Below are 22,252 nucleotides of genomic sequence, written 5' to 3' on the forward strand. Positions count from 1 at the left end.
GCAGTTAAAATCAACTTGTAGAGACACTTCAAAAAAAGTAAAAGTAAAACTGAACCCAGAAACTGTAGATTATAATGGATAATGTACCCCCACTTAAAATTCATAAAGATATTAATAGTCACCTCGGAGTTATGTGACCTGTACAAAAGCACTCGGCCTGCGGCCTCGTGCTTTTATATGGTCACATAACTCCTCGGTAACATAATATCTTTATAAATTACAGTAGGGGGTACATTATCCACTATATAACACTAATTTAAACATAATACATAAAATAAAACATAGCCAAACAAAAATGTGAATAGCGAGACCAGTCCCATTGTCCAAATCTGTTCAGAGTCCCCGTCATGTAACAAGTCCATATTATTCATTATCTCCTTATAATACACAAAAGCCATGAATATCTTGTAAATGATATCCTTATAAACAGTGAGTACTGATTTCTTCAGTTATAAATGGTGAGTAGTGATGTCATTTCTGTCACATGACACACTGAAACTTGTGTATTATAATAAATAAAGTACCCCCTGCTGCAAAATAAGAGGATATTAGAAGTTGCCTCGGAGTTCCATGACATGTATAAAAATGTATTGTATGGTCATGAAACTCCTAGGTAACTTATAATATCCTTATAATTTAGAAGAGGGGGTACTTTATTCACTATATACGTATGAGTGTGCAGAAGTTATATTGGTGTGCCTTACGGTTAACTCAGTTTATACCAGCCGCGAACAAAGGTGTCGGGGGGAGCTCCGCATCAATGAGGGGTGCTCATTACACTTACATAAACAGTTAGAACTCTGTACAATGCAGCAGACAGCCCGGCCTCTGCATGCATCATCACACCGAGCGTGAGCAAAAAGCACACTAATTCTGTCTGGGTGCAGAGTCAGCAAGCGATCACCACTCACTAGACAGGTGTAAGGCTAGAGATTTCCACCTTCTCGCGAGCATGCTCGTCAATCTGTATGTCGATCACTGTCCAGTCCCTTCCACACACGTAAAAAAGCACACCAGACATCACCTCCTCATTGTGGAGTATATCTCCGACTGGCTCACCTTATATTCAACCATACAGACAGGAATCAACCTGTAACATAAGTAAGGGGAATTCAAGCAATGCTGTGGGGTTAAAGGGATCATGTCATCTGAAAACATGTTTTTTTCAAAACGCATCAGTTAATAGTGCCCCTCCAGCAGAATTCTGCACTGAAATCCATTTCTCAAAAGAGCAGATTTTTTTAGCTGTTATCTTGTGTTAGGGAGCTGCTATCTGGTTACTTTCCCATTGTTCTGTTGTTAGGCTGCTGGGGGGAAAAGGGGAGGGGGTGATATTACTCCAATTTGCAGTACAGCAGTAAAGAGTGGTTGAAGTTTATCAGAGCACAAGTCACATGACTTGGGGTAGCTGGGAAATTGAAAATGTCTAGCCCCATGTCATATTTCAAAATTGACCAGGGACCCTTCACCCCCGAGGCCACAATCCCCTCCCGAGTGGGCATCCCAATTGACTTCGGCAATTCCAAAATTGGCACTGTCATTAGATAAACTTCTTTCCTGTCTAGACAATCCCAAGCCTTCTAAGTGCAGAGTCCAACACTCCATCTCCCCTGCTAGCTGACTCTGGTGATGTGCAGGCACTTTCTAATGGATAATTATCCCACAGTTCAGGCCAAGAGGAGGAGGACTCGCCTAAAGTTAACCTCTGAGGCAAATGACTCCCTAATTGTTTCAGTCCTTGGAAACCTTACACTTGCAGGAACCTGGATCCAGCTCTGGTTCAACTCCCTCTCTTTTCAAACGTCAGAGTAGATCCTCCTCCTCCTTCCTATCCCACGACCAACTCATACAACAAGAGTGGGACAAACCAGAGAGACGTTTCAAAGCAAAAAGTCATTTCCTTAAGCTATACCCTTTTCATCTGAACTCACAGAAAAGTGGTCTTCTCCTCCCCAGTGTCCTGTCTCTCTAAGAACACCGCCCTACCTGTTCCATATGCAGCCTCCTTCAAGGACTCAATGGATAAGAAGCTTATGTACCCTCTTTTCCGCTTGCGCTACTTCCCTTCGGACAGTTTTGGCCTTACCATGGGTCACTAGTGCTGTCCAATCCTGGTCAGACTCCCTCTGCCGAGCAATTTCTACAGGGGTTCCCCAACATGAACTCTCCCAGTTAGCGTCGCAGATTAAAGAGGCCAACAACTACTTATGAGAGGCATCGCTTGATGCAACCCAGATGATTAGCAGAACTTCAGCTCTAGCGGTGGCTGCTCGGCGCTCCCTATGGATGAAGCTCTTCTCTTCCAAGAAGTCCCTAACTTCTGTTCCATTCAAAGGCAAGCTCCTGTTTGGTCCCGATAGTTTTGTTGCCATGGTTCAATATAGAGAGCAGTAGGAGCCAGATTCAATTGAGAACAAGTTGGAGTAATCCCGCAGGTTTGAAAAAAGCATAGAGCAAAAAGAAAGAAAATGTTGTGATGTGGTTAGTTGCAGTTCTACAGTGGTCGGGAGTGTTTGTGTGCTTGAGTCAGCTGGATTCCTTAATCAAAAAGCAATATCAGGTGCACGTACCATTAGTGGTCCATCATCCACCGTTAGTTAAGAAAGAAGATTTTCCGTACAGCACCCATCCATTTAAAATGCCTTTATTGGTACATTTTTGGCAAACAGCCTGGTCTGCGACGTTTCAGGCCTACCGGCCTTTTCTCAAGCTCTAAAATCACCCACTAAAACCACCCCTTTTATACAAAGAGAATTTTCGCCATCTACTGGTTATACAGCAGTATACGCAACAATTTGCATACATATTATTATACTGATAATTACATTGTATCAAAGGCACACCACCTGTTGGTTACATTTAGGTATCAAAAAAAGGAAAACATATTACATACATACTGTTATTCAATACTTCAAGTCATTGAGTTTCGTAATAAATACTTTGTAGGTCAAAGACCACTCAATGTATGCAAGTTGTCTGAAAAACAAAAACAGATTAAAAAGGCGAATTAAAAAATATACATAAAATGACAAATTCAGCGAAAAATAGGCTGTAGGTCGTATTCCCTATTCAGTCCCTGTGGGGAAAGTGTCCCAAGTCTCCTGATCCATTGAGCTTCCTTTTTAAGCAAAAGTTTTTTGCGATCCCCCCCTCGTCTAAGCATGGGAATATGTTCTACAGTGGTCGACCAGAAATCCCTGCTTGTTGCCATGGTTACCCCCAGTACCGATACAGAGCTTGCACTAGCTCTGAAGACATTGCCACCAGTAACAGAAAGTTCTCGGTTGGGTTACATACTCCTGCTTCGGTCGGGTCCTATTCAGAGGGGCCACAAGTGCGATGACAATAATCCCAGTTGAGCTGATCCACCTGAGGTAAGGACAAGGGATGGTTTTACCAGACATTCAAAACACAGATGTTTTTTAATATACGGAACGGGCAGTGATCTGCTCCCAGGGGTATAATTACACATATGGATATTTGTATTTTCTAAACTATCTCACTAAGTGGTATTGTGGTAGCACAAAAATGTATTATGTGGCACATAAAGTAGTGGTTGTGTGGCAATGGATGTATATAGACACTATATGACGTCACAGCAAGGGGTTACTCCCACCCATGATGAGATCACAGGAGCTTTTTGGCACCATATTATATTTTAAATAGAGCACTGTGTTTGTACAGCACTTTTAGATTCCTGAAGGCCTGCAAAAACAGGGGCCGACATGTTGAATAAACTTTTTTTCCTTTTTTCACCATTATGAAACACCTGTGAGTATGGTTAATTATAATTTATATATATATAGATAGATATATAGATATATATAGAGATTATTAAGTGCTGGTTATAACATCTTATATAAACCAGAGAATAAAAACCGGTTTATATATATTTATATATATATATATATATATATAGATATAGAAAGGCAAAAGGAGCGCACAACCATATGTCCATATTCGCCCTGGGTGCCAGTCAAGGAATATGTAATAAGAATTGCAGCAAGCGACGGCACTCCTAGGAATTTCACCAAAACAGCAGTGGTATGAATCAAAGGTGAGGTTTAATAAATCCTACGTTTCGGTTCCTAACCGGAACCTTCGTCAGGGAAACAAACAGTGCAGTACACACAAATCACGTTTAAATACTCATCTTGGCGCCAAAGGCCGTTGCTAGGTAACCTGTAAACAGATGTGTAATGAAGCTTAACTCCGATCAAGGTGACCAGCAAATGAAAAAAGTTAAAAATCACACTACCGTCCTCGTAGGGGTATCCTTATAGCGTGACTAGTAGCACCGCTCAGGCCGGTTCAACAGATCCTCCGTGTCGCTCAGTATGCGGATATGAAAACCCGTCCTACGTCCTGTAGCGGTGGAGCGGAGACGCAAGGGTCTCCGGGAGGTTCAGTGCGTAGGAAGTTTACTGCGTTGCCAAGCAACCCGCCTTGCCGGTCTAGTGTCATCGCGCTTTGCCGTGCCTAGGTCATTCACACAGAATGAAACCTGCAGCTCTCCAGCTTCTCATTGCTGGTGTGCGCTGACAATTCCAGAGGCCACGAATGTTGGGCAAATGCAGGGTACTAGTAAAAGCGTCCGCATTTGCCGACACATATTGAGCCTAACAACGTCAGACCAGCGGGTGCATATGGCTGCTTGTGGGTATACATTCGCCTAAGATTCCATATTGCACTTCTGCTCACTATCCACATAACAGGGCAAGGTATTCATAATTTATTACATTCGGCTTACTTACTCGTCTGTCGTGGGTGCTCAAATAGTCATGCACAGTAGTAAGGATTTGAGGAGGGCCAGTCAGCTTAAAGATGTATAACCCTTCCTCTTAGTAGGGGGGAGAGAGCGGGACGGTAGTGGATAAACTGCAAAAACTGTTGCAAGTATCTAAAGAGAGAACAAAAAGAAACAAACAAAGGTTACAAATAGTACGAAACATAGTAGCAAGCATACTCAATCTATACAGTGTCAGAGTATGGTAAGCAATAAAATGTCTGTCTGCGGGATTCGCTCAGGCAAGATTAAACTGATGTGTTAAGGCAAATCATATGAAGCAGCCCAGCGGAAGTGTCTCATTAAGGCCCCGAGGGGCAACAGTATCGAGTTTATATATCCATCTGGCTTCTCTCCTCAGTAGAGCTTGGTCTCTGTTCCCCCCCCTGTCCAGGGGGGGTTGGAAATCAATGGCCATACATCTGAAGGTTGGAAGTAAATGTCCTTTGAGTAGAAAGTGTTTAGCTACTGGTTGGAGTGCCTTTCCCTCCTTCAGGGCTTTGCTTATGGCCGACCTGTGATTCGCGATCCTCTCCTTTAATGTTGTGCAAGTCTTACCTACATAATAGAGTCCGCATGGGCAAGTAATTATATAGATTACAAATGACGAGTTGCAGCTCAACCTGTGGTAGATCTTGTATCTCTTGCCCGTGTGTGGATGGGGAAAATCTGGGCCAATAAGGAGACTTCTGCAGGTAACGCAATTTGGGCATCTGTAGCAGCCCATCTTTTTATTGGAATTTGAAAGCCAGTCTGTCTCAGGGTTCGTCCTGCGAGTAAAGTCAGTACAGACTAATAGGTCCCTCAAGCTTTTGTCCCTTTTGTATCCCATAGTGGGTTTCGGTAGGGTATGCAGGGATAAAGTCTCATCCATATTGAGCATTGGCCAATGTTTGTTGATACTATTAGTGAGATGACGAGATGCTGAAGAATACGTGGTAGTAAAAATTAATGGGACAGTCAGTCCTTTGGTAGGTGTTTTAGGGGCTAGTAGATCAGATTGGGTCTGTTGTAAGGCCCGATCAAGTTGGTTGTATAACAATTGTTCAGTATAGCCTCTCTCAATGAATCTATCAAACATTTCTCGGAGTTGTGTCACTGCTGTATCACGAGATGAGTTATTCCGAATTACTCTTAAAAATTGAGAATAAGGGATACCTCTTATGGTGGCTGGAGGATGATTGCTGGTAGCATGAAGAATTGAATTGCGGTCGGTAGGTTTCTTAAACAGTCTTGTGCCGATCTGTGAGTCCGCAATAAAGATGTTAAGATCCAAAAAATCAATTTTGTTGTTGTCATAGTTAATAGTCAGTTTAATTGGGGTATCCAATTCATTCAATTTTTGGTGAAATGTTAGTAGGGCCTCCTGTGAGTCAGTCCATATTAGAAACAGATCATCGATATAACGAAAGTATGTGAGGATGGAGTGTCCTAGTAATGGCAAGATATGTGCAGTCTCAAAGTCTAGCATATATAGATTAGCGTATGAGGGCGCCAGGGCACTGCCCATCGCGGTGCCCGAGGTTTGAAGGTAAAAGGTTTTTTCGAATCTGAAGAAGTTCCTTGTCAGAGTTAATTCTAGTAGCTGTAGTAGGAATTCTGTCGGTACTGGGCTTGGTAATGAGGAGAGCAACGCTTTCTTACATGCATATATGCCTTGGTCGTGCGGGATTACAGTATATAGACTTTTTACGTCCATAGTAACTAGAATGCCTTTAGCGGGAATCGATGATAGCTCTTGAAGCCGCCTAATAACGTGACTAGAGTCTTGAGTGTAAGAAAACATCCTTTGTACCAGGGGTTGCAGAAAATAGTCAACATAGGTGGCTACAGTTTGGTAGAGGGACCCTACTGCCGATATAATTGGTCTACCTGGGGGTGAGGAGAGGGATTTATGGACCTTTGGTAGCGTATAGATGATTGGAGTGCGAGGGTATTCTGTGCACAAATAGTTAAAGGTGTCCTTGCTGATCCAATTGGCTCCTAAGGCTAATTTAAGGATATCATCTAGTTCCCTTTTAAATTTAATAGTTGGGTCCCCAGGTAGTTGTCTGTACGTAGCGGTGTCAGCAAGTTGGCTAAGAAGTTCACTCTTATAGTAAGCGTAATCAAGCAGGACGATGGAACCCCCTTTATCTGCTGGCCTTATTACCAAATTGGGGTCATCTTTCAATGTTTTGATACCTTGTCGTTCTGCTGGGCTCAGATTGGTATATGCACTAGTGCTATTCCGCATATTTTTAATGTCCCTGTGTAGTATATTTCCAAAGGTTCTGATAGGTGCAGGGGTGTTCAGTGGCTCGAATGTACTTTTAGGTTTAAAGGGAGTTCTAATGTATTCCTTAGAGTCCTTAAAATGCTCCTTAAGTTTAAGTGTCCTTTGAAATCTATGTACATCGACCAAAAGATCCAGACTATCAGGGGGGTTATTGGGGACAAATGATAATCCTTTGGAAAGTAGGGAAATCTCGCCAGGCGTTAGAATATGTTTACTAAGGTTGAAAACTATGTTTTCCTTCCCCTGGGGGGTTTTCCTCTTGGGTTTGTACCTACCCCTTCTAGTGTTTCCCCGCTTGCGCCTACTTTTTCTTTTACTCTGTTGGATCTTGTTGTCACTCCTAAAAAAGGCCTAGAGGTGCTGCTTTCCGCTCCTGTGTCTGAGTCAGTGGATTGTTCTGAACTATCAACTGTTTGTAGGGTCCTAGGGAGACGTCTTCTCCTAAATGGGGGTACCCTAAAGTTGTCAGACTTCAATCCAAGCAGCCAGCCGTAGACTCGTTTTGATTTGTAGTCGTCAGAAACCTTTTTTAACTTATTTTGTTTGAAATTTGTTAAATCTTGTTTATATTTGTCAACTAGTGTCTGTAGTTTGTCCACCCAATTAGCAGACGTATCAGATTTAAGGGACTCTAGGTGTATCTCCTCAAGTCGCTTAATTTCCTCATTGACCACAGACAGCTCCTTTCCCACTTGTTCCACAACGAGCAGAATTAGGTCGAATGAACATTTATTTAGGATTCCACACCATTTCCCACAAAATTCGGGGTTACTACGACCAATTGTGGGGATATTGTTGATTCTAAAACCCCGTGGAATGAGTCTCTGTCTGTGGTAATTTGATAAGTAGATGCCGTGTAGTTGTAAATCTAGGGCTTTTTTCTTTAGATTTAATAGTTCATGATAAATATCTAAACTGGGTTTACTCACAGAGAGATCCAGCGGATCCAGCGGATATATATAGATATAGATATAGATATAGATATATATAGAGAGATATATAGAGATATATAGATAGATATATATAGATATATATATATATATAGATAGATATATATAGATATATATATAGATATATAGATATATATATATATATATATCTCTATCTATCTATCTCTAGCTATATCTATCTCTATATATCCATTTATTCAAGGAACCCCATATAAACTTCAGTTATTTGTTGTACCAATGTCCAACATTTTGGTCCTTGTTAGGACCTTTCTCAAGGATGATACAAAACCGTTTTGACCAATCTTAAATAACATTACATGTTCAAATTCTCCAATCAGTGCCCGACATTCAAATCCATCAATTAAGTGATTTATATCTTGTGACCATCTTTACCTAAAGGCATAAAAACATTTTTTACCCAGATAGTGTTACCACCATGAACACTCATCTCATATACATAAAGATCATAATTTCTCTGTCATCTCAGGGGGACACAGGGAACTCTAGGGGTTTAAGCTCCACCCTCCAGGAGGCAGGACACTTAGATAAAAAAAAAAATAATTAAGGGGGCGTGCCAGGATCCGGCTTAACCCCACACACTGTAACCATACCTCAGTTTTTAAGTGTCCTGCTTCCAAGGAGGATGGACTGCGCCTTCTATCCAGAGGCTTTTCATCACTATGGGGTGTCTCCAGGTTCAGCGTTGCCTGTTTCCTTTGAGTAAACACCCCTATCGAGGGAAACTTCACCGGGGTCATTTCCTAGCTTTAGGCGGCTCCAACGTGCAGCACCTTTCTCCGCACCGCTCTTGGAACGCATCGCATATGATGCATTCCAGGCGTCATCTTACTCAGCGCCATTTTGTCTTCGGCGCAAAGGCAGGAGGAGGTGCCGCGCTGTACAGGAGACCCCGCGCATCATTTATATATACCTTGAGGGGGAGAATATCACTCTGCACACCCTCGCTGTCTAACCTCCCCCTTTACAACCAGCGGAGCTCGACCTTATCCTTGGGGCACCACTCTTCCCCTGCAGGAGGCATCTGCTAAGATAGTCTCTCCTCATTCAGTAGTCAGAGATTCAAACCACGTTCCACTCAGCCATTCCTCAGCAGGTACCAAAGGCACTGCATACATGGCAGAAGGTAAGTCAGGGGGACTTTTCCCAAGGGCGGGGGGGGGGAGAGCACCAGCAGCAGCACAGGTCACCTACTTTGCCTGCAAAAACTGCCAGTCAAAAATTTCTGGGGGCCAGGCTGAGTCCCTCTGCAGATCTTGTTTCAAGGGACAGGGGTCAGCACCTTCCCAGTAATCTAACCCTCCCACAATTACTCAATTTGGGGAGTCTTCACAAGATTGCTGCACAGGATGGGGTGGCAGGCACATCATCTGACCCCCCAGCCCCACTATGGGCCATTCAGCTTTCACAGTCTCTGGCTTCATTACAGAGTCTCCCTTCGATTGCTGATAATCTGGGCAGGGCCATAGCCAAGCTAGGTCAAAAACCCAGCGGAAAACGCAAAAGACATCCCAGCCCCAAAGCTGACGATGACACCCATACCTTATCTGATGGGTCTTCAGCGGGAGGAGATGGTTCTCACTCAGAGGGTGAACTTGCCCCATCTGATGTTTCCTCAGAGGAAGAGGGGGAAAATGAGGAGGAGACCAAGGGCAGAGAGGTTCCTTATGATGTGGACAACATAATCAAGGGTGTGATGGACATTCTAAAAATCACACATACAACAGAACAACAAACTTCTTCTGCAGATTTATTCAAGAGGAAACACAAATCCTCTGCATGTTTCCCATCGCATGATCAACTAACCAGTATAATACACGACGAATGGAACTCCCCTGAACGTAAGTTTCAGGCTACTCAGAAGTTTTCTAAGTCCTATCCGTTCCCCAAGGATTTGGTGGAAAAATGGTCCATTCCCCTATCAGTAGACGCACCTGTCTCCAGACTTTCGAAGTCCACTACCTTGCCTGTCACAGATGCCGCAGCCTTTAAGGTTCCATCCGATCGACGTTTAGAAGGATTCCTGAGGGCAGTGTACTCATTCACAGGATCAACCTTCCGACTAGCCCTGGCTTCAGCCTGGGTAGCCCGAGCCATACAGGCTTGGTCTGAATCTAATGGCTGACATTCAAGAGGGCGTTCCCAGAACAGATCTCATGTCGTCCGCTCAATCCATCGTGGAGGCGGCAACATATTTGTATGATGCTACTCTCGATACAACTCAGATTACCGCACGCACTTCAGCACTATCTGTGGCAGCCTGCAGAACTCTATGGCTGAAAAACTGGACAGCTGATGTCAGTTCCAAGAAATCCCTAACTTCACTACCCTTCAAGGGACAACGACTATTTGGGGAAGAACTTGAAAAGCTCATTTCCCAGGCCACAGGAGGGAAAAGCACTTTTCTTCCCCAAAACAAAAACAGAAATACATCTTCCAGACGAGGAAAGCCCTTTCGTGGCCACAGCGGAAGATTCTCCAGAAGAAACAGCCCTCCTCAACGCTCCCAGTTTTTCTCAAAGTCAGGTGATAGGGACTCCAGAGTCCCATCCAATCCCAACAAGGCTCAGGCCTTCCTGAACTGTATTGCAAACATGGAACAGAATGGAGTGATCATACCTGTTCCCCCGTCAGAGACATTCACCAGTTTTTACTCCAACCTGTTCCTGGTCCCCAAGAAGGACGGCTCATTCCGACCCATTCTGCATCTGAAATTCCTCAACAAACACATACGTTCAGTACGATTCAAGATGGAAACACAACGATCAGTCATCCGAGGGATGGAACCGGGACAACTACTGATGTCCCTGGACATCAAGGATGCATATCTCCACGTCCCTATATGGCCTCCTCACCACTGTTTTCTCAGATTTGCCTTCAAGAACCGCCACTTCCAGTTTGTGGCACTCCCATTCGGCTTGTCGTCGGCCCCCAGGGTGTTCATCAAACTAATAGCAGTAACGACTGCAACCCTACACCTTCAGGGAATCTCGGTGACACCGTATCTCGACTACCTGCTTCTGAAGCCCCGAACGGTAGAACAGAGCAGGAGAGATCTTCATTTAGCGAAATCGCTACTCCAGAACTTCGGTTGGACTATCAACTGGGACAAATCCAGCATTATACCCAGTCACCAGATGATGTTCCTGGGTCTCCAGTTCAATACACTAACACAGAGGGTATCTTTACCCCAGGACAAACAGAGGAAGATAAGAGAACAAGTCAATCTTCTTCTTTCCAATCAACGACCCACAGTCCACCTAGCAATGAGGGTACTAGGACTGATGGTCTCATCCATCAAAGCGGTACCATTTGCTCAGTTACACCTACGTCCACTGCAGGCCAACATCCTATCAGGTTGGAAAGGAGGTCCTCTAACACAAAGAATTTCCCTAACACAAAGAACAAAAGACTCTCTCCTCTGGTGGCTAAAGGTCCAAAACTTGCCCACAGGTCAATCCTGGGCAACACCAAACTGGACTGTGATAACAACAGATGCAAGCCTTCTGGGTTGGGGGGAAATGTGGAACAACCTGTCTGTACAAGGTCTATGGTCCCCCATGGAAACCAAACCACCGATCAACATCCTAGAACTTCAGGCGGTCAGACTAGCGCTAAGACACTAGTCACATCATCTCCAAGACAAATCAGTCCAAGTGCAAAGCGACAACTCCACCACAGTCGCACAACCGACAAGGAGGAACTCGAAGCAAAGCATCCCTGGCAGAAGTAGAACTAATTCTCACTTGGGCGGAGCTCAATGCTGTGAGACTGTCCGCCATACACATCCCAGGAGTGTCCAACACACAAGCGGATTTTCTCAGCAGAAGCCAGCTGGATCCAGGAGAATGGGAACTGCATCCCGAAGCCTTCTCGGAACTAGTGAAAAGATGGGGTCGACCTCAAATCGATCTCATGGCGTCCAGAACCAACCGCAAAGTACCAAACTTCTTTGCTCGTTACCGGGATCCCACAGCGTTGGGAGTGGATGCCATGACACAAGATTGGCGGTTCAACCTGGCCTACGTGTTTCCTCCTTTCCCCATGCTACCTCAGGTACTGAAGAAGATCAGACAGTCACACTCAGCCGTAATTGTGATAGCTCCTTATTGGCCCAGGAGGACTTGGTTCTCAGACCTTCAGGAAATGTCCATAACAATTCGTCTCCCGATCTTCTACAGCAGGGTCCAATTGTTCACCACAATCCGGGACTCTTCGCTTTGACGGGATGGCTGTTGAGGCAAACATCTGGAGACGAAAGGGTTAAACAGAGGAGGTCATTACCACCATGCTCAAATCACGCAAAGCCACATCTTCTACGGCTTATCACAGGGTGTGGCACAACTATTGGAAATGGTGCAAGGAGTCCGATTATCCCTCCTTGAGTGTAACATCCCCAGAGTTCTATCCTTCCTACAAAGAGGCCTTCAACTAGGTCTCAAGTTGAGTTCCTTGAAACTTCAAGTCTCGGCTCTATCGGCCTTACTCCAGACTCGTCTAGCAATGGATGACTCGGTCAGTATCTTTCTACAGGGAGTGGCTCACATCGCCCCACCATTTCGTCCATCGGTACCAGGCTGGGATCTGAATCTAGTTTTAGAGGCTCTCATCGACCCCCCCTTTGAACCACTGGGGGTCATCACTGAGACGTTGCTCACCTGGAAGGTGGCGTTCTTGGTAGTCATCTCATCTGCCAGAAGAGTGTCTGAACTCAGTGCCTTATCTTGTGACCCTTCCTTACTCGTCTTTCATAGAGACACGGCAGTATTTTGCACAGTACCTTCTTTTCTACCGAAAGTCGTATCATCCTTTCACATTGACCAAGAGATTGTAGTGCCATCTCTCTGTCCGGAACCCAAGAATGACCAGGAACGACGGCTTCACAGTCTGGATGTGGTCAGAGCACTGCGCTGGTATATTGAACGATCTAAGCCATTTCGATGCTCTCAAGCTCTACTCGTAATTCCATCTGGTCCCCGTCGGGGCATGGCAGCCTCCAAAACTACCATAGCCCGATGGCTCAAGGACTTCATCCGTCAAGCTTACCTATCTAAGGGAAGAACACCACCGGTTACCATTCGAGCCCACTCCACAAGATCCATGGGGGCTTCCTGGGCATGGCGCAACTCGGCTTCCTTGGACCAGATCTGCAGAGCAGCCACCTGGTCTTCGGTGCTCACATTCACAAAATTTTACAGGCTAGACAGGTTTTCCTCAGCGGAAGCCGCCTTTGGCCACAAAGTACTGCAATCTGTTGTGCTGTAACGTGTCTCTTTCTGCAATATTACCTTATTTCGCTCCCTCAGCGTTTTCCTCAGCGGAAGCCGCCTTTGGCCACAAAGTACTGCAATCTGTTGTGCAGTAACGTGTCTCTTTCTGCTATATTACCTTATTTCGCTCCCTCCCTGCTGTTCTAGGGCTGCTTTAAGTCCCCTAGAGTTCCCTGTGTCCCCCTGAGATGACAGAGAAAACAGGATTTTTTGATACTCACCGTTAAATCTGTTTCTCTGTAATCGATAGGGGGACACAGGGCTTCCCGTCCCTAGCGAAATGCTGACCCGTTGGTCTTCCGGAAATGTTTCCTTGGTTTACCAGTTCTGCCTGTTGAGTTGTTAATTATTTTCTTCAGCAGTCTCTTTGAACAAACTGAGGTATGGTTACATTGTGTGGGGTTAAGCCGGATCCTGGCACGCCCCCTTGATTTATTTTTTTTTTATCTAAGTGTCCTGCCTCCTGGAGGGTGGAGCTTAAACCCCTAGAGTTCCCTGTGTCCCCCTATCGATTACAGAGAAACAGATTTAACGGTGAGTATCAAATCCTGTTTTAGTATATAAAACAATTCAAACAGTATAGTGATATAAAACTGTGTATAAATTATGTTTACTTGTAAAATTCATTTTGTTGTGTCTTATAAGCTCATGTTACAGTGTTTGTGTAGAATCCATATGTTACAAAAGTATCCTAAAAGGAAAGACTGATTTTTCTTCTGCCCAACAGCCTTCCCGCTCTACGGAGGACTGCAGGCTTGCTCCCATATCCCCCTGCGCTGGATTCCCGCTCTACGAGGCTGCACCAGTGGTATACACCCTGTTCTGGTGGTATACTATATGTGCTTATATATATTTTTATATACTCAGTATGTAAAAATATATTATAGACACATATACTTTTCAGGGTGGCACATTCACACCATAGGGGCAAATGGGCATTCTTCAGCTGGCTACGACTGGTGAGTAAAACCCTCACCCTAATACCCCTCTAGCTTATGTACACTTTCTTTCCTAGCCATCTGTATACGTGTGCACAGGGAAGCATTTCTATTTTAGGCTTATGGTTTATTGAGTTTACAGGGTAGCGCGCCTCATTTAGGCTTATTGTTCCTTATCCTGCTAATTTTGGCAGAACTTACGGGGGGGGTACCCGTTATTGCATGGTCTCTCCCGCTCTCCCCCTTGATACACGTTTTCCTGCGGCGCCATTAGTCCTGCACTTCCGCCCTTCTAGGCGCCAAACCTTTAACCCGCACTTCCGTGTGCGATCTCTCTCTCTCTACGCGCCTCATTCTCCTGAGTAGGGATGTAGCGAACTGCCGATTTGGTGTTCGCGAACGCCGTTTGCGAACACCGGAAAAAAATGCGAACGTTCGCGAACAGTTTGCGAACTTCGAACACCGCTAAAATCGTTCGATTCGAACGATCGAAGGATTTTAATCGTTCGATCGAACGATCGAAGCCATTCGATCGAATGCTTTTCATTGAATCGAATGCTTACAATCGTTCGAACGAATGGAAATCGTTCGATTTTTAGCGGTCGAAGGAATTCGAATGGTCTAATGGTCGAACGATCGAACGCGAACTCAAAATGCGAACGTTCCCAAACGTTCGCGAACATTCGGCGGACGCGAACGGTCGAAGTTCGCGCGAACTAGTTCGCGGGCGAACAGTTCGCTACATCCCTACTCCTGAGACCTCTGGAGGAAACTGGCGCCGCTCCTTCAGCACTCCGCTTCTATCCGGCACTTCCTCTTGCCAACTACTACCCCCAGGGCACTTCGAAGGAGCAGTTATTTATGACCCCTCAGGCGCAATCCTTTGTGCGCATAGGAGATTCTAACTCCCTTCAGCCGGACAACCTGCGCATCAGCAGCATCTGCTCTACTACCAGGCAAGTCCACTATACCTTTGTTTTACCCTTTGGGTACTACCTTTTTAGGGGGACTACATGTGGTGCACTAACAGAAGGGAACCCCCTGATTCATGTGTTCCCCTCTCTTCCCCACCCTCTCTCTCTCTTTTACAGAGATTCAGTTAAGAGGGAAGAAATCTACCTGCCATCACTTCTAAGGGTATCCTCTGCCTCTTTATAAAAAAAAAAAAATTCAGTTATTCACAGCGGCAGGTACTGCCTTCAGACCAATATTCACTATCGCTTGGGTAGCTAAGGCCATGGAAGTTTGGGTTGAGCTGCTCAGTCGATAGGATCCGAGGACCCGGTGACAGACAATCTCCTTTCCCAGATTGCTGATGCAACAACATACATCTGCGATGCAGCCCTAGATGCAGCAAAGATGGTGGCTCAAGCTTCTGCTCAATCCATTGCCACCCGTCGCTTCCTCTGGTTCAAAAGGATATATTAAGGTCTTGAATAGTTTGCTTCTTCTGCCGGTTTCAGAGATGTCTGTTCTCCTTCAGACTTGCAATCGATATTTGTCAAAATTGTAGAAGAGACCAGCGCTCATAGCACGAAGTTTTGGACAAGGGGAGAATGACAAAAATAGTAATATAGTGTAGTACTTCTTATGATATGACACACCACTTAGTGCATAGGAAAAACTGATATCTTGTATAGGTGCCTTTAACCCTCTACTCATCCACACTGTGCACTTTCTGCAACGCCACTTCCCAGCATGCGGTGTGTGAAGAATCAATGGTGGGGTACTTACAAACGTTTAAACGGAATAATTGCGTTATAATAATACTTCAATGGGTCGATGGTTTAACCTTTCCAGGTCCTATGGTTCTATAAAGAGGTACTCGACATAGTGTAAAACCGTAAAGAAAATTTATTTGGTCACAAAACGATTAAAATTGCACTCACAATGTTCTTAGTAAAATACGCATAAATAGTTAAAAGTCACCGTCTCTCTGGTTCCCTGGGTCTCACATGCGGTTTGTAAAGATGGTATTTGGCCGGCGTCTTTCCGCCTCGTGTTCCCTGGGCTCCTACTGATGACGTATCTGCCCGACGCGTTTCGTCTTATACGACTTTCTCAAGGGCTTCCAAAGATCTCACTGCATGTGCTCCTCTTATGCCGATGTTCCTCCTGGTGGGTTGACCTCATATCCGCTTCCTATTTCCTTTGTTTGTGCGTCTCCATGGTGAATTGACCTCATATCCACTTCCTGTTTTTCTTTGTTTGTGCGTCTCCATAGTGACGCCTCGACGGCTTGTTAGAGGTTAGCTTCCTGTGTTTGTTCCCATGACAACCCGTTCTTAGACACGCATTTATCATATCAATTTTGCAGATATTTGGGGGTATTGTGTGGAGCAATTCATCAAATAAACATACATATATAATTATATCTAACATACATACAAATGATGATATAAAAAGCGATAAAAAATAAGCGATATCAAATAAAAAATAAATAACAAATGGTAAAAAAATTTTTTCAAAAATGTGCAAAGCATGTACATATATATACAAACTATAATTTAATATACAGTCCAGATATAACTTGTGAAGAGTAATCTTATAAAAATGCCCTTAGATTGATGTCCACATTCAATCCTTTCGGTATAAAGGTTTCTAACTTATAGATCCATCTACTCTCACACTGTAGGGTCATCTTTTCTAGATCTCCTCCTCTCCATCTGTTTCGAACCTCTTCTATACCCCAAAATGTTAATCCTGCAGGGTTCATATTATGAACATCTTTAAAATGTTTGGACACATTATGTTTTTCATTTCCTTTTTTATATTATTAACGTGCTCTCTGATCCTTTCCTTTAGTGTCCTGTTCGTTTTTCCTATATATTGCAGATTGCACGGGCATTGTAAACAGTATATAACATTTTTTGTAGTACATCTAATAGTCTGTTTAATTTCAAATTCCCTTTTATTCACCTCCGAAATAAACCTCTTTCTCTTTTTACCATATTTACACGCTAAACATAGACAACATGGAAAGAAACCTGCCCATATATTTTCTTTTGTAGATATTGATTTACCCTTTAAATCTCTATGATTATTTGTCAGCATTTGCCTTAAATTACTCGCTTTTTTGAAAACAACTTTTGGTTTATCTGGAATGATTTTTTGGAGCTCTGTGTCACATAGTAATACTCCCCAGTGTTTCTTAATAATTTTATTTATGTTCCCTGCCTGAGGGTTATACACAGTGGAAAAAACTATTTCTTCTTTACGTTCTCCTATGGTGTCATTGCACTTTTTGACAAGTAGTTTTTTTCTATCTATTTTATCGACTTTTTCTCTTGATGCTATCAAAATTTTCTCTTTATATCCTCTTTCTCGGAATCTGTTACTCATCTGATCTAGTTGTGTTTTAGCTATGTTTTCTTCACTGCAATTCTTTTTTATTCTACACATTTGACTGAAAGGGATGCTTTGTACCCATTGTGGGTGATGGTTGCTACTTGGTGTTACATAATTATTTGCATCTACATCTTTAAAATAAGTTTTAAAGTGCAGTTGATTCCCTTTTGGATAAATAACCAGATCCAAAAAATTTATTTTCTCTTTACTGTAAGTTAATGAAAATTCTAGATTTAAATCATTTTTGTTTAGGGAGGTGGACCTGACCTCTAAAAGATCCTTGGTCAGCTTTCCTTTCCAGGTAAGCTCCTCTTTGGTACGGAACTGGACAAGATTATTTCTCAAGCTACAGGCGGCAAGAGCACCCTGCTCCCTCAGACTAGAAACAGGAGAACCACTTTTAAGAGAAGACCATTTTTTCGCCCCTTTCTCCAGGGCCAAAGGACGAGACCAACTCCAATTTCCGCTCCCGTTTTCAACACAAGCAACGACCCAGCGGTTTATCTTCCAGGGGTTCCTCCAAGCCTCCACAGGACAAACCCAGCACAGCATGAAGGGGTGCCTGTAGGCGGACGACTCCAATCCTTTTGGGAGGTGTGGAAAAACAAAACACGGGACCAGTGGGTTTTGCAAGTGGTATCGCAAGGTCTACGCATAGAATTCACTCAACCTTCCCCCCCCCCCCCACAGATTTTTTGTATCCCGTCTCCCCAAACACCCGGCCAATCGGGCAAAAATCCTTTCTGACGTTCAAGACCTCACTACAGCTGGAACAATCCAACCAGTTCCGGCCGCATACCGGGGAAAGGGCTACTATTCCAACCTTTTCACAGTACCCAAAAAGGATGGTTCCCTACTCGGTCAAGTCTCTCAACCCCTTCGTCAGACACTGTCACTTCAAGATGGAATCCATCCAGTCAGTGCTCAGCTCCATGGAGGAGAACGAATTCATGACAGTGATAGACGTCAAGGATGCATACCTCCACATATCCATCCGTCCCATTACAAGTTCCTCAGATTTTTTGTAGACGGAAAACATTGGCAGTTTGTCGCCCTTCCGTTTGGACCATCTTCCACTCCTCGAACCTTCACCAAGGTCATGGCGACAGCATCAGAAGTACTACGAGTCACAGGGATAGTTGTCATCCCCTATTTGGACGATTTACTTATAAAAGGGCCGTCGGCCAACAGACACACAGCTTTTGTCATCATAACCCTAACGGGATTTGGCTGGCTGATCAACTACAAAAAGTCCCATCTTGTACCATCGCAAACAATAGAATATCTCGACTCCAGGAAGGGGAGAGCCTTCCTCCCGAAAGACAAAGGTTCCACCTTACAGGCGCGGATCCTATCCCGGATCATATCCCTACAGACTTCCTCCACTGTTCCGTTACAGAGCGCCATGCAAACTCTGGGGACGATGGTGGCATCCTTCCCAGCCATACCATACGCACAATTCCATACAAGACCACTGCAACAGTTCATTCTTAGTCACCAAAGACAAGATTGGGAAGACCTAGAGCGACTTATAGTTCTACCAGAGCAGGTCAAACAATCACTGGAATGGTGGCTGCATCCAAGTCGAACATCCCTGGGGAAACCATTTCCCAGCCACCTCTGGACAGTCCTCACGATGGACGCCAGTCTCACCGGTTGGGGAGGTGTGCTAGGCCAGAGGACGGTTCAGGGCCTCTGGGATCCGGACGAAGCCTCACTTTCGATCAATCTCCTAGAGCTCAGAGCGATCAGATACTCTCCGGAAAGACTCACTCCATTCGCATCCAGCCGGACAACGTCACGGCTGTGGCTTATGTAAAAACCAGGGGGGGTACCAGAAGCCCGCAGCTCTAAAAGAAGCAAGCTCCATCTTACAGTGGGCAGAGAGTCACGTTCCGGAAATCTCCGCGGTACACATTCCCGGGGTAGAAAACTGGATAGCAGACTACCTAAGCAGAGAGACCCTAGACCAGGGAGAGTGGAGCCTACACCCCGAAGTCTTCCCGGAACAATCGGAAGGTACAAGCTTTTGTGGCCAGATGTCTAGATCCTCTAGCACTCGGGGTGGACTCCCTAGTCATTCCTTGGACATTCACCAAGGTTTACATCTTCCCTCCGCTGGCGTTGCTCCCGAAGGTTATCAAAAAGATAAAGAGAGAGAGAATTCAGACTGTTCTGGTGGCTCCATACTGGCCACGGAGAGCGTGGTTCGCAGAAGTTGTGGACATGGCAAGGGAGTCCCCGTTTCATCTTCCACAGAGAGACGATCTTCTCACTCGGGGTCCAATTGTCCACCCGAATTCACATCAGTGGGCTTTAACGACATGGTTCTTGAGACCCTAGTGCTAAATCTGAAGCTATTCCGACTATGCTTCGGGCTCGTAAGCCGGTCTCGGCTAAGATCTACCACAGAGTATGGAAGACTTTCATTAACTGGTGTGAAGCGAGGGGCGCTAACCCACAGAGAGCGGATGAGACGGCTAATATCAGGACTTTACTCCAGGGAGCCTTGAGAATCATCCCTCCTTACAGATCTCCAGTTCCCCCCCCCCGGGACCTCAATTTAGTTCTGTCTGTACTTCAGAGAGAGCCGTATGAACCGTTAGATTAGATCCCTTTAACTGCTCTGACGGAAAAGGTGGCGTTTCTACTAGCCATCACTTTGGCTCGCAGAGTCTCTGAATTGGCTGGTCGTGTAAGACTCCATTCACAATCTTCCATAAGGATGAGGTGGTTTTGCGTCCTACCCCGGCTTCCTGCCCAATGTGGTTTCTGAATGTCACATCAACCAGGATTTGGTCGTGCCATCACTTTGCCCAGAGCCAAAGAATCCCTCAGAGCATATGTTACACAATCTGGATTTAGTTCAAGCACTCAAGACTTACTTGAACCAAGGGGGTCAGAACAGTTGATGCCCTCTTTATTATTCCCAATGGTCCAAAGACAGGAACCAAGGCTACCATTGCCAAGTAGTGGATCCGTTCCACAATTACCAGAGCTTATGCGGTGAAGGGAAGAAAGCTTTAGCTAAGAGTCACGGCTCATTCTACTCGATCTATCAACACATCTTGGGCTGTTCGGCATCAAGCAACCGCTGAACAGATATGCAGAGCAGCCACTTGGGCATACCATCATACATTCACGCGATTCTACAGGTTACACACACAGGCCTCGGCCGAAGCTAGTTTCGGAAACTGGAAGTAACAGGAGGAGGCAGGGGATGAAAACATTGGGTAAAAATGTCGGCACTGTTCTGAGAATGGCTTTGTCTTTATGAAAGATTAAGTATGGAGGTTCACACGAGAGAGCGCTAAATTCCGATACTCTCCTGGTAGATGAAATTGCCACCAGAATCACCACCTTATATGTAATCCATGTATCTGAGACTGAACTTAACGGTTCACGGTGGATTGAGCAATGCTTCCAGTACTAGATTGAGGTCCCAGCCCTCCACAAGTGGGCGGAATGGTGGCATGATATGAACTACTCCTTGCAGGAACGTGCGTATGTCTTCATTCGCCAAGCGAGATTGAAACAGAATTGACAGGGCCGACACTTGAACTTTAAGTGAACTAAGCATGAGACCCATTTGTAGGCCTTGTTGCAGAAATGAAAGTATTCGTGGTAACTGTAATTCAAGGAAAGGGAAATCAGACTCCTTACACAAATTGAAGTAAGACTGACAAACTCTGTGATAAGACCAAGACGATGATGCTTTTTCTAGCCGTTAGCATCGTGGGTATGACCTCTTCATCTAGTCCTTGACTCCTCCAGATGGAAATCTCAACAGCCATCCCGTCAAAGAGAACAGTCTGGGGTTGTGGTGTGTTATGGGCCCCTGCTGAAGATCTGGTCTGTACTCCAGCCGAACCAGCTGCGCAATTGACATTTCCTGCAGGTCGGTGAACCAAGTTATCTGAGGCCAGTACGGTGCTACCACAATTACTGTCGATCGAGATTGCTGGAGGGAAGACATACGCTAGATTGAACTGCTAGTGCTGGGTCATGGCGTCCACCCCCAGTGCTAATGGATCTCTGTAGCGGGTGAAAATTTTTTACCTTTCTGTTGTTTCTAGACGCCATTAGATCTATGCCGGGAATGCCCCATTGACTTGTGAGTTGTTTGAATGCTTCTGGGTGTAGCTCCCATTTACCTGAATCCAGTTGAATCTGGCTGAGGAAGTCTGCCTTTGTGTTGGAGATTCCTGGAATGTGTATTGCAGATAACTTTACTGAATTGATTTCCGCCCAGTGTAGGATTTGTCTGGCTTCCGCCAGTGCTGCCCAACTTCTTGTTCCTCTCTGGCAGTTTATGTACGCTACTGTTGTAGCATCGTCGCTTTGAATGCATATTGGTTTTTCTGCGAGCTGTCTTGTCCATTGAACTAGGGCTAGCTTCACTGCTCTTAGTTCTAGGATATTTATTGGTAGTCTGGATTCCTCGGGAGACCATTGACCTTGTGCTGACTGAACTTGCATTGCCCTGTGTACTGTTATCCATTGTTTGGATAGTAGAGACCGAACTTGATCTCTGATCCTGATCTGTTTGTCTGTGGGTAGGCTTACGGTCTGTGAAATCGTGTCGAATTCCAGGCCTAGGAATAACATTTTGTGACTGGGGTTAGGATTGGACTTCGACCAGTTGATGGTCCATCCGAAGTTCT

The 22,252-nt window shown here is 44.8% G+C and overlaps 1 protein-coding gene across 3 annotated transcripts in view; it reads left to right on the forward strand.

Annotated features, from left to right (window-relative positions):
* The first annotated feature begins 13,896 nt into the window (after positions 1-13,896).
* LOC121397771 (chromosome-associated kinesin KIF4-like) overlaps positions 13,897-22,252 on the forward strand; it is a 51,084-nt gene continuing 42,728 nt past the window's right edge. The window contains exon 1 of one of the 3 annotated variants that reach the window (XR_005963912.1): positions 13,897-14,261. The gene's annotated coding sequence lies outside the window, so the exon portion shown is untranslated. The remainder of the gene's footprint in view (positions 14,262-22,252) is intronic. The other 2 variants (XM_041575240.1, XM_041575242.1) reach the window with 2 other exon arrangements.

This window comes from Xenopus laevis, chromosome 8S (genome assembly GCF_017654675.1).
Source record: "Xenopus laevis strain J_2021 chromosome 8S, Xenopus_laevis_v10.1, whole genome shotgun sequence".
In the NCBI taxonomy this organism is placed as follows: domain Eukaryota; kingdom Metazoa; phylum Chordata; class Amphibia; order Anura; family Pipidae; genus Xenopus; species Xenopus laevis.